The sequence below is a fragment of the Amblyomma mixtum genome, chromosome 3 (genome assembly GCF_055824585.1).
Source record: "Amblyomma mixtum isolate Tamu chromosome 3, ASM5582458v1, whole genome shotgun sequence".
Taxonomy (NCBI): Eukaryota; Metazoa; Arthropoda; class Arachnida; order Ixodida; family Ixodidae; genus Amblyomma; species Amblyomma mixtum.
In genome coordinates, this window is record NC_143014.1 from 174,489,386 (window position 1) to 174,502,752 (window position 13,367).

General features: G+C 42.9%; 1 long non-coding RNA gene across 9 annotated transcripts in view; it reads right to left on the bottom strand.

The window, feature by feature from the left end:
- Positions 1-13,367, bottom strand: part of LOC149352782 (uncharacterized) — a 64,179-nt gene that overhangs the window by 43,353 nt on the left and 7,459 nt on the right. For 8 of the 9 annotated variants that reach the window (XR_016290853.1, XR_016290854.1, XR_016290856.1 and 5 more), the window contains one exon: positions 169-373. The exons of the other annotated variant lie outside the window; for it this stretch is intronic. This is a non-coding gene — a long non-coding RNA (uncharacterized LOC149352782). The remainder of the gene's footprint in view (positions 1-168; positions 374-13,367) is intronic. 9 annotated transcript variants of the gene reach the window in all.

The window sequence follows — 13,367 nt, forward strand, 5'->3', positions numbered from 1 at the left end:
ACGGAAGTGCCAACCACCACGAAGATACCCGGCGCCTGAGTTCTAAAACGCTGCTTGTTTCGGCCATAAAAAAAAAGGGAGAGGGGGGGAGATGTGACGTAATGCAAGTCATGCACATGCGCCTAGCCGGACAGAAGCCACCCCCATTTCTGTTATCTAACCACTTGCCTATATAATCGCTCGCCTTCTTGAATGCCTTCTTGAATGCCTTCTTGAATGCCTTCTTGAATGCCTTCTTGAATAAAGCGTCATTTCATGCACCATGCCTCGTCATGTCCACAGACAGTAAACAACTGCTTCATGCAGAAAGGCAGTCCTTGATGGCTTGGATGAATTGGAGAAAAGTGCGGTGCCAAACTTCTCTTGCAGTCCACTGAAAAAAAAAAACAAGGGTGCACTCAAGTCTGCTTTTTAGGTGTGGTAATACGAAACCATTTCTCTTACTGTTCCCGATTATGTTGCTGCATGTTCATTATTTTATGCCTTTGCTATTTCTAAGTCATGTTTTTGCTTTAACTACGGTTCCACCACATCTGAAGACGTGGGTCCCGTTGCTAAAGCATCTAGAAGCACACCAAAGTACTAATTAAGTAATTAATTTATTAAACAAGCAGTTCAATCACCAATGGCTAAGTAATTCACTAATCTGGTGCTAATTAATTTAGTCAACAGTAACCTAGTCAATTAATCATTTTGGTGACTTAACTAAATGTAATGCAGCTTAATTATTCATTTAATATAAGTAATTAACCAATTACCAGATTAGATTAAATTACCACTTGATATAATTCAATTACTTACTTTGCCAAACCATTTACTCTTCACTAATCATCTTAGTGACCTAATTATTGATGCATAACTAAATACTTAATTCAACTATTTTATTAATCTGATAATGGACGATTGACATTTCATGCAGACACCCTCTGATGACGCATTGCTGACACACTCTGGTGACAGGTCCTGCGCACGCCACACGAGACAAGCAATGTTTTCATAATAATTCGTGGAGGTCCTTTGCTAGCTTCCGAAGAGTTTCCCTCAGTTTCCCACCCGAATGGTGCGATCGCGATTTCTATTGCAAAGTTTTGAGATTTTCGCTGCTCATAGTACGAGTTCCTCGAGAACATGACATTTGAGGACCTACAGTGCACATATTAAGGCTAAAGCCTTTAAGCGCTCACACTTGCGGCCATAACTGTGTGTCCGTCCGTTACATCTGAAGTGATAACTAGTCATTGCTAGGCACAAGTCACGACTGACGAGTCATTAATCAGTCATGACTAGTTAGTCATTAATCAGTCATGATGAGTTAGTCATGACTACTTAGTCATTAATGGTTAGCCATGACTACTTAGTCATTAATGGTTAGCCATGACTACTTAGTCATTAATGGCTAGCCATGACTACTTAGTCATTAATGGCTAGCCATGACTAGTTAGTCATTAACCAGTCATGACTAGTTAATAACCAATCATGACTACTTAATCATTAACTAGTCACAACTAGTTAGTCATTGACCAGCCAATCCAAGTCGCCCCATAGCCACCTTGCATGTGCCTACGGCCGTGCCCCCAGAATTTTTTGCAACTTTTTATTGCAGGAGAAAAAGTGCAGCTTGCATTTTAATCAGTCAGCATTTCGCAAGCAAAAGTGACGTATTTAAGTGTGTATGCAAAATGCGGTGCCAAAAGGGAAAAAAATAATCAGCTTAGAAGCGTCCAACGAGTTTGCGCAGCTTTTAGTGCAGCCAACATTACAAATCTGCCTAGACTACATTTCAGCAGGCATAATCACGCCTAACACAACCTAAATTAAAAGCACCGAAGCAAACTCTGCAGACACCGACGACAGACTGTGCACTCCAATGCAGTCTGGTGCCGGCCCATTCCAGCGACGAGGGAAGTGTCAACAGGCGGCATCACCCGTCCAGCTGTCCGGTCCCTATAGTATCAACAAGACTCAGTAGCTTCGACTGACTTTGGATGAACCACTGAGGGCGGGACAGTTTTAAAATTGTTCCACGAGACTCATCAAGGCTCGTCGGGAATGAAGGCAGTGGCAAGGTCAAAGTTTTGGTGGCCGCGATTACATCGCGATATTGAAGAGTTGTCAGCTCAATGCCCTCGTTGTGTCCAAAACATGTCTATGCTGCCTGCAGCACCCCCAGTCGACTGGCCAGAAACGCAGAAAAAATGGTCGAGGATTCATGTCGATTTTGCCGGACCAATAGATGGAATCACCCGTACAGCTGCCCGGTCCCTATAGGTATCAACAAGCCTCAGTAGCTTCGACTGACTTTGGATGAACCACTGACTTTGGATGAAATTGAATTTAGATGAACCAAGTTCACGGCTTTGCACATTCGCAACACCTTGGGACCACTACCGTTTTCAAGTACCGTTTGGGCTTGCGACAGCCCCCTGAGCTGTTCCAGCAGGCCATTGAAAAGGTGTTTGAAGGGCAGGTCATTATGAAGCCATATTTTGATGACATACTGGTTGACTCAAGGACTTCTGAAGAACACAAAGTCCATCTCAGAACTGTCCTGACCATAGCTAGACAAAACGACCTGAAGCTCAACAAATCAAAACTGAAGTTAGGACTTTCAGCCATTACATATCTGGGTCACCACCTTTCCCCAGATGCGCTGTCCCCAGACCCTGACAAGGTCAAATCGATTGAAGCCATGTCAGTTCCATCAAACAAGTCAGAACTGCAAAGATTCTTAGGAGTGGTGACGTAATTAACGAAGTTCATCCCTAATTTTTCGGCAATTACTAGTCCTCTGCGTGAGCTTCTCAAGGTAGATGTAGCATGGCACTGGACAAGCCAGCACAGAGAGACTTTCAAGCTCACCAAACAGAAGCTCACAACAGCACCTGTGTTGCATTATTTTGACCAGTTCAAGCCAATCACAATTTCAACAGATGCCAGCTCACACGGCCTGGGACCGGTTCTCTTGCAGGAAGGCAGACCAATCACTTATGCTTCTGCAGCCCTTACACCTCCTCAACAATGTTAAGCACAATTAGAGAAAGGACTCTTAGCTGTGGTGTTCGCATGCGAGCGGTTCCACTGTCACACTTTTGGCTGCTCTGTAACAGTGGAAGCAGACCACAAACCTCTTGTTGCATTGCAGACGAAGGGCCTAAGAAAAATGTCTCAAAGACTGCAAATACTTTTGCTCCGGCTACAGTGCTACAGCACTAAACTTGTGTATGCACCAGGGAAGATGCTGACGCATCAAGATCCCTAAACCCTAAATCCAAGATGGAAACTACAGACACTGATCCAGGACTGTTGGTGTCCAGTCCGGTTCACGCGTCGCCTACCAAGCTCAAGCAGATCCAAAATCCCACAAGCCGGGATCCAGTCTTCAAAGATGCCACTAGTCGGGATCCAGTCTTACAGCAACTAACCTAGTTCATTCAACAGGGATGGCCTGATCGATCAGTCTTTGGGATGTTTATCCAATGGCAAGATCATACTTTCACATAAGGAGTGAACTGTATATAACAGACTGCTTCGTTTGCAGTGGTCAACGGCTTGTCATTCCAGCAGTTCATCAGGCTGATGTTCTTGAGGAACTCCACCAGGCACATCGTGGCACTGTGGCTTGTAAAGGACTATCAAGCCAGTGTTTATTGGCCCACACTCAACAAGGACATTGCCACCCTTGTAACCAACCAATCCACCCAGAAGGCAAACTCTCAGCAACCATTGCTTGACAGAGACCAGATTTCAATTACTGTCAAGGCAATACCTATAACCATGCTGTTGACTACTTTTCAAAGATTGTTCAAGTTAAACGTATGGAAACCACTATGGCAATGTCAGTTATTTTGGTCTTGAAGGACCAAAAGCTTTTCACGTTTTGGACTCCCAATGCCTCATCTCTGAACAAGGACCACCGTTTGACTCGGAAGCCTTCAGAGCATTCTTGCAAGAATGGGATATTGCTCATGAACCTTCATCACACCACTAAACAAGGTCCATTGGGCAGGTCGTGCGAACAATACAGACTTAAGCACATGCTGATCAAGTCGTACAGCAATGACAAAGATCTGTCTTTGGTCCTCCTCAACTACCATGCCACCCCAACCATTGGAGCACGTCCCCCTGCAGAGTAGTCAATAGGCAGGAAATTGAGAACATTCATACCACCCTTGCCCTATAACATGAAACCATACTACCCCACAAGCGTCCCTCATAGCTTGAGTCGCTTTGAAACGTTAAACCCTCATAAACAATAAACCATATTACCCCACAGATCCACATCAGAAGCATCTTAAAACGCAGACAGAGTGCACAGCACAGATATGAAGACAACCACACTCGCATACTTAACACCTCTCAAGAAACACCAACCTATATGGGTAAGGCACAAGAATGTCAGTCGTTGCACAAATTGGTCCTCAACCAAGACGTTGCTCAAACCACAAGTGGAGCAATTTATGTGCATAACCATGTAAGTACACCTGAGGCCACGTGCTCGGGCTGTGCGTGAAGCCACCCACACAACAGAAGACTACACCCTGGATGAATCTAGGCCAACAAGTGCCGACGATGCTCGCTTCACAACTATCCTGAAGTAAGATATGCTTCGATTAATGTGACATGTGCTGGAAGAAGCATACATCCACCTGCTAGGTTGCAGAACTGAACTTCACAATGTGTTTTGTTTTTTGTTTTTTTTTTGAGTTTGTTACAATTTTGACTCAAAAAGGGATGTGTTATATAGCATCACTGGCACCCCTACACATCCAACAGTAAAATAGAAGGCTAGGACAGTCGTGGCCGGCAGAATTGTTCCTCAATGAGTGCTTCACTTGCAGCTTCGTGTCGATGCATGTGCGATGCATCTGCAATGCAACAAACTCAAACGACATATCATCCGTGATAAGGACATATTGTACATAATGATGCGCTTGCATCCGACATACTTCTCCTGACATTGCTTCTTGCCTAGTCTCACTTTTTTAGTTTACTCCTCCCTAAGGCTTAGTAGGCAACAGCAACAAGTGTGGCAATGTTACAGTTGCACAAAATAATATTGAAGCAGGTAGACGACGAAAATGAGCGATGGAACGAGTGGGAGGAGATGAAGACGACAACGAAGTTCTGGCTATGTTCTCAGTGCCACTTGCAGCTGTTCTTTTCTATCTGTAAATATCTGTAAATATATCCTTTCCCGCAACAATATGATCTGAGCAAGGGAAAATAATAGGAGCCATGTTACAAACTGCCGAATGTTGTCGACACTGCGCAACACATCTGCGTAGGTAGGAATAGACACGCTAGCTTCCGTAACGTCATCCGTGTCCTCCTCGTCGGAGATGCCTGCACCGCCAGCACACACACACTAGTGTCCTTCTTGGCAAGGATGGTTTTCAGAGACTACTCGGGAATACTGAGATCGCGGGCGATACTGGCTTTCTCAGCTCCCTTCCGCTTCTCTGCCTCTTCTATTATCCAAAATTTTTCTCCCAGGGTCAGTGGCTTTCGACTCTGCGATATTGTGAGCCGCACTGCTTGCAGCCAAAAATACGCCAGATTCCACGCACACCAAGAAGGAAAGCACGTTATTGGAACACTCTGCAGCACAAAGAGAAGCAGTGGCCCACGCCGGATAGAACAAGTGGTGGCACATTCCACTGCATGTGTCAGTTTCGCATCTGAAAATAAGACATGTTTCCCATTTAATTTTTAATATTTGTACTATAACTAAGGTGGTGATAAATGTCCTTGCAGAATACTTTTTTGATATCACAGATTTGATTATGCTTTTTATTTCGTAGCTGAAATGCAGTAGTACAACATTCTTGCCGCCAGAGGGCTTGCCGTTAAAAAAAAAGAAAAAGCAGGCACGGTGCACGGCCGGCGCAGCCTTTCTTTATGCTGTGGCTACCGCTGTGGTTGACGGGAGCCGCCTTACCGAGCGGTTTTGCTTTCTTTTGGGGAAGATTATTCCGCATTCATTATCAGCCGGCTACAATGTGCCTACCGGACAGCCTGTGTCAGCGTAGAGCTTTTTTCTGCGTTGTACCAGAGCCGTCGTACACAGCAGGGTAGGCTTAGAATTGTGTCATATAATCGAGGATTTTAATACATTGTCTCTATGGGAGTTTTTCCAGGACCAAACCAATTCGTCATAAAATGCGGGTCGTCGTGTAACCAGGGGACGTATAATCGAGGTTCCATTGCAATCTTTGTACAGCCACTGGAGCTACACTTCATGCGTCATACCTTCACTTCAAGCTGACGGAAATTTTCAATTTTTACCACAGTGTTCTCCTGCCTCAACCACAGCATCATTATTATGAGCTTGCACTAACAAGGAATTTTGTTTTTCCATGAGTAACATACTCACAGGCACTATGCATGGAATATTTTTACTACAAACCAAGAATGACAAGTTTTCACTCCAAACAGCTGTGCCAAACACATCACCCTCTCCTATTTTTCAGCAGGAAGAGAACAGTACCACTCAGTGTCAGTAATGTCATTCACATCAAACACCAGTTGATAAATAAATGCCACCAGAGTTCACGGTAAGTGCATAAGGGCATTTATTGTTGAAAAATGAGACAGCTGTCTTATGGCACTCGCCTATCTCAATCATTCCAACTCCTACTTCACAGCGACCATACAAATTCACTTGCAAACCATTATCGCCCTTAATAAAGCCCAGTGTAGCAAATACATATCAACCTCCACCAGCAGTATCCACACAACACCAGTGAACATCCACGCAGAGTGAAACCTCAAATGAATGAGTTACAGAGCACCTACACAAACATGGTTCATGTAAATCCTTGCAGAGCTACTTAGTACTAACAGCAACTGGTTTGAAAGCAATAAGCTAATTATCTAAATGACATATGAAATGTGGGTGCCAATAAAGTGATATGGGCTTTCATAAAGCTGCATGAAGCCTTCTTGACAGCATAAGTCATTCTTAAGTTGTTCCGGAACTGATAACAGGCACTCATTCTGGTGGCGTTTCACTGTATGCTGTGCAGATTTAACTCTTGCATGGTGCATGGCCCTAATTTACAACTTTTGTACATTACGACAAATTTACATAGTGTTTACTGATGTGGATGCATGTTATACTAAGGTGCAGGATGGTGAGTGACGATTTAATAGTTTATGAACAACCTGTGTGAAAGCCAGTGTTAACTATAGGAATGCCCTACACCTTACTTTCTGAAGGAACAATGATACGACTTGTGCCATGAACATTTCATCAATCAAATCTTTCAACACATGGAATGCAGTGGCACCATAATGCACACTAATAGAGCAAAAATAATCGTAACTGCAAAAGACGAAGAGGCCTCTTTTATATGGTGCTAAGCCGAGCTGCATCACCTGCCTGCGTTCAAGTCATGCTTCATAATTTTTAAAGAAATTTTGCGGCTTCATTGAGCCCATGTGTGGTCGCTAAACCGTCCCTAGCCCCTCATAGCTTACATGAGAAACGGCCAGTGCCATTAGGAGAGTACTTTATGAAAGGAAACTGGTGTGAAGTGATCCCAGGTAGCACTGAAACATTGCGATAATGTTACATTTTTGTTACGCTCAAATGTTATTTCAATGTCCTTAATGTCCTTTTTTCCTAATGTTTTTGTAATGTTACATATAAATGTTCGAATAACCTTCCCCAAACATTCATGAAACATGTAAACAACATAAATGCAACATTCTTGAAAATGGTGAAGCAGCCCCGCACAAGCATGCAGGCCTGCCAGTGTTGACGGCACACAACTTACAACACTTTGCAAGAACCAACAAGAGCCACACCTTCTCCACTACACTACAGCACAGCAACTCGTATTCACTCACCTCCAAACGGATATCATGCGCGCCGAGCTTATATACTCGCTACTGCGGCATGTCCCATGAGTGACAGTGGGGAATGGGTAATAACTAAAGTTTTGTGACAAAATAATGGGGCTCTTCATGTAATCTATGGCGAGTACTATCTAGGAGATGTGGTTACAAGGTACTGTTAGTTGAAAAACATCTTTGCTCTAAGAACAATCAGAAAATGTCTGGAAATCGGCGCTCGAAATATATTTGCAATGTTGTTTTATAGTTGCGGCTCTAACATTATAGGAAATTTAGAAGATTATATTAAAACAACGTTTGTTTACAATGTGAAAGTAACATTTCCTATGTAACTTATAACGTTATATGTTAATTTTTAATGTTAATGTAAAGTTACTATGCAACATGTAACATTACTCCAACTTACATAACATTTTTATAACACTATTCTAATGTTCAGTGCTACCTGGGTATACCTGTCTTGCACATCTCATGTCCTTAGCTCTGCCCATTTTTGCAATAAACAAGTACATTGTTAACTTTCATGGTTCAAGCAACCATGGCTAGAGTGTACATAGATTTTCTTAGGATTTGAGTGAGGAATGGATAATTGCGTGATGTGAATTTTGCATTTGCACAGACTAAAGAGGTATAAGCAATATTTGCAGTGAAGGGGCCCTTTTCATGTTTATTTATTCAAATTACTCACAGGCTCCTTTACATGGGAGCATTGTGTGAGTGGGGCAGTACATAGAAGTTAGAGAACAGCGCAAAAAATAACGACTGAAGAGAAATGTTATACAATAGTTAGCAAGAGGCACTGAATAGAATACAATTGAAGTTATACAATACACAATAATTAGACAAGTTTCAAAATGTGGCAAACATAGAGATGAAACACGATTCGACAGTGAGGCAAAAAAGTGCACAAGTTAGTTCACGCTAAACAGCAATAAAAGTGATTCTTCGCAAGAACACAAAGAACTCGATAGAGTTCCCCATGACAAACTGATATTAAAACTCAGACGCATTGGCCTCCCGGAAATTTTGATCATATGGATATCAAATTATTTAACCAATCGCTACCAATTTGTCACAGTTAATGAGCAACAATCAGGTTGCCTTCCAGTCGGCTCTGGCGTGCCTCAAGGAAGTGTGCTGGGGCCATTATTATTTTTATTGTATATTAATGACATTACCACTGAACTTGATCCGAATGTGCAAATCAGGTTGTTTGCGGATGATTGTGTGCTCTTTCATGAAATAACTTCAATTGACGACCAAATCCATCTTAACTCCTCTCTTGCTAAGATTTTTGAATGGTGTGAAACGTGGGACATGCAACTTAACACTGATAAGACCGTCTTTCTTCGCTTCTCTCGCAAAAAAGCTCCTCTTTCTTTTAACTACAGGCTAGGTTCGTCGCCTTTGCTGGAAGAGACTAAATATAAGTATTTGGGTGTCACACTTACTAACACTTTATCATGGAATTTACATATAGATAACATCTGCTCTTCTGCACTCCGCAAACTATACTTCTTAAGACATAAGCTTAAAACTTCTCCCCCTAGCGTAAAATTACTTGCTTACAATTCACTGATTAGACCGAAACTCGAATACGCATGTGTTGTCTGGGATCCGTTTACTAAACACAATATCACCCGCCTAGAAAAGGTACAGAGAAAAGCTGTAAGGTTTATTTACTCTAAATTTTCCCCGTATGACTCACCCTCTGAAATAATGCAGGTTAATGGTATTCAATGTCTTGCACAACGAAGAAAAAATTTACGTTTGGAATTTCTTTACTTGCTTTGGAAACAAGAATTAGCTATTAACCCTGCCCCATATCTGTCGCTTTCAACGTCGAGGTATACACGCCACCATCATCCTAATTCTTTGACGCCGTATTTTGCACGAACAGATTTATTCAAGTTTTCATTTTTTCCTCGCACAGTAACGGACTGGAATGATTCTTTATTGCCTTTCGCCACACTTTGATGTTTACTAACTTTGTTATATTGTTTTGTTTGTCAGTTTACCCACCCTGCTTGGACCTGTAAAAGGTTTGCAGTATTCAATAAAGAAAAAAGAAGAAAAAAAACTGAGACACTAGGCGAGGACTGTAGTTATCACGAAACGTAGCGGGATTTCTGGTATTGGTAGCATCGTCAGGAAGGCTGTCCCAATGGATTATGGCACGTGGAAGAGCAGACATGTTGAATGCTTTAGTGTGACCAAAAATGCGCGTAAAGCTGTTATGATTATAGAGGCGATGAGATCTACAACATGGCCGTGACAAAGGTAATGTGTGCCTGTGAAGATTGAAAACCATTTTATGAAATAAGCAAAGAAGTGGTACTGTATGACATGATTCTAAAGACTCAAGTGATAGCGATAACTTGATCTTAGTGACGCTGGAATGCGGTTATAATCGCGAGCGATGAAGCGTGCACCACAGTTCTGTATAGATTCGAGATTACTTGTTAGATACGCTTGGTGAGGTGACCAGATGGGTGATGCAAATTCTAGTTGTGGGCGGACAAACGTCTAGTAGGCTAGTGTGAGATGGTGCACCATGAAGATTACGCTTTAAGTATCCAAGGGTTCGTGAAGCCTTAGCTGCAATTTTAATAACGTGTGTCGACCAGGAACGGCTTTGATTTAGGTGAATGCAGAGATTTATGTGGACGCTGTTGTCACATGGTTAATAAGGGAGTAATTACTCATTGACATCCACCCGAGAGCAGCCATACGGCTACAAAGGAAAGCTATACAGCTTTCCTTTGTAGCCGTATGGCTGCTCTCGGGTGGATGTCAATGAGTAATTACTCCCTTATTACAAATCTACTCCACCTTGGGGGATTCCCCTAAACATTTGACCAACACAGTTCCCACTTCAAGTTATTGATTAATTCGCTCTCGCCCCACCATAAGCTTGCCGTCCCGGTTAGCTGAATTGGTAGAGCGACTGCTCCGGTGAAGCGGTGGTTCCGGGTTCGAACCCCGGACCAGGACGAATTTTTCTTTAACTACGAAGTTTCTGAGAAAGCTGTATAGCTTTCCTTTGTAGCCGTATGGCTGCTCTCGGGTGGATGTCAATGAGTAATTACTCCCTTATTACAAATCTACTCCACCTCGGGGGATTCCCCTAAACATTTGACCTGTCACATGGTTACTGCTGAACAAGTAAGTGAATGAAAAGTTTGAAAGTTTACGGCTGAAAGTCATTAATTTACACTTATCAGTGTTAGCCGGCATTACGCACATGGAACACCAGTTTGTTGTACATGGTCTAGATATTTCTGTAAAGCGAGATGATCGGTAGGATTAGAGTTTTGCGGTAAATAATACAGTCGTCAGAAAACAGATGTTAGAGGTAATGTTGGTTGGCAGGTCGTTAATATATATTAAAAATAGTAATGGACCCAGGACACTGTCCTGGGGAACACCGGACGATACTTCAGAGAGAGAGAGGATGAGCAATTATTTATACTGGTAAATTGTTTGCGAAATGAGAGGAAATTTCTAATCTATGATAGCGTTAATGAGTAGATATTTAAAGCAGAGAATTTGGCAATTAAACGACAATGTGCTATCCAATCAAATGCCTTAGAAAAGTCGATGAAAATACAACCAGTCTGTTGGTTATCACTCATGTTAGACAGAACTTTGTGCATAAATTCCATGAGTTCTGTATCGCACGACAGTCCTTTTCTAAAACCATGCTGATGAGGGTAAAAATAAAGCGGTTTTGTCCAGATGCTGCGCAACGTTTAAAGCAATGATATGTTTTAGAAGCTTGCATGCAATACTGGTTAAAGATATGGGTTGTAGTTACTTCTGTCTCCAGATTTGAACATGGGGATGACTTTGCCTATTTTCCAATCAAATCCAATCAAACGGAAGTTCACCTGTAGATAAAGACTGCTAAAAAATGTGATACAAAATTAAGCTTCTCAAGTTTACAGCGAGATTAAGAATTTTGGTGTTGATTCCGTAAACACCAGAGCTAGTGGACATTTTAAGGTTTTTGATTAGTGACGTGATGCCTTCAACAGTTAATTCAATAGGGGTCATATATCTGTAGTAGACTTCGGCGGTGGCAGGAATGTTAGAAAGATCTTCATGGGTGAACACTGAAGTAAAATAATTGTTAAAAATAGTTGCACTATCTTCATCAGTAATGAAATTTCCAGCATTGTCCTGTAGAGTGATTTGGACATGAGTGTTAGCTGGGGATATTGTACGTCAGAATTTTTCGGGTTGTTGCGCATAAGGGATTGAAGATGATGAAAATAAAATTAATGTCTCGCTTTACGAACGGCACGGCAGTATTGTTTTATGCGAAGCATATTACTAGAGGTACACAACAGCCCTTCGCCGTGGTTATGCGCCGTGCACACGTGGTACAGTGACGTCACACCACGTGACATACCACGTGACACATGACGTCACGACAGAGGAAGACTGAGGTACACTACAGCCCTTCGCCGTGGTTACACGCCGTGCACACCACGTGGTACAGTGACGTCACACCACGTGACATACCACGTGACACATGACATCACGACAGAGGAAGATGAGGGTCTACCTCGCGCCGTCGCTGTGGTTGCACGCCGTGCAGACCACGTGGTACAGTGACGACACACCACGTGACATACCACGTGACACGACGTCACGACAGATCGCCGTCACGCGCTGGGAGAGGGAGAACGATGCCATCGCACAGACACCGGAATGTCCTCGAGCGGCATTCCCGCACATTTCGAACGCGCGTTCACACTCGGTGTAGGTGAAACACTCGCTCCACCGGGCAGGCGGACGCGGCTTCCATGGCAATCCAGGCGCCCACCCAACGCGCGTCTCGGGCTTAGTCAGCGTTCCGCTGTAGCCATGCCGTTGTCTTCCCCCACGACGAAGGCTTCTAGTGGTTGTATTAAAATGACCAAGTATTCAACCAAGGAAAGCCATGTATTACCAAGCCTAGCCATCAATATGCTTCGTATCTGACCAGGGTTAACCAAGTTAAGCCTCAGCCAATTTTTTCGCAGTGTTTCTGTTGCAGTTTCAGAGAGGGGGATCCAGGTTTTTTCATTGCTTTAAATAAGCGCTTCTTTTTATTCTTAATTGTGCGAAGTGACCTATGATACCATGGCTTAGAAATGTTGACCCGAAATGAAATTTGTGGTACGTGAGCAACCATTAATGACAGCAACTTTTCTTTAAACAAGGTCCAGTTTCCATTGACGGTACGGGAAGAGAAAGTGGAAAGGTACGAGGAGCAAAATTCTTGCGGACCAATGTTAATGGCATTGCAATCAGCTTTTTTTATAGTTGAAGAAGAGCTTAGACGTGAGATGCCGCGTATGTGATGGGATGCTAACTGCATAATTAAGAGCCAGATGGTCACTGAATCCCTCACTAGTAGAAATGGTGCTTGAATTGTCGGGCCATGAAGTCAAAACAAGGTCAAGAATATTCGTTTCGCATGTAGGTTTGTTTACTAACTGAGTCAGCAAAAAATCTAAAGT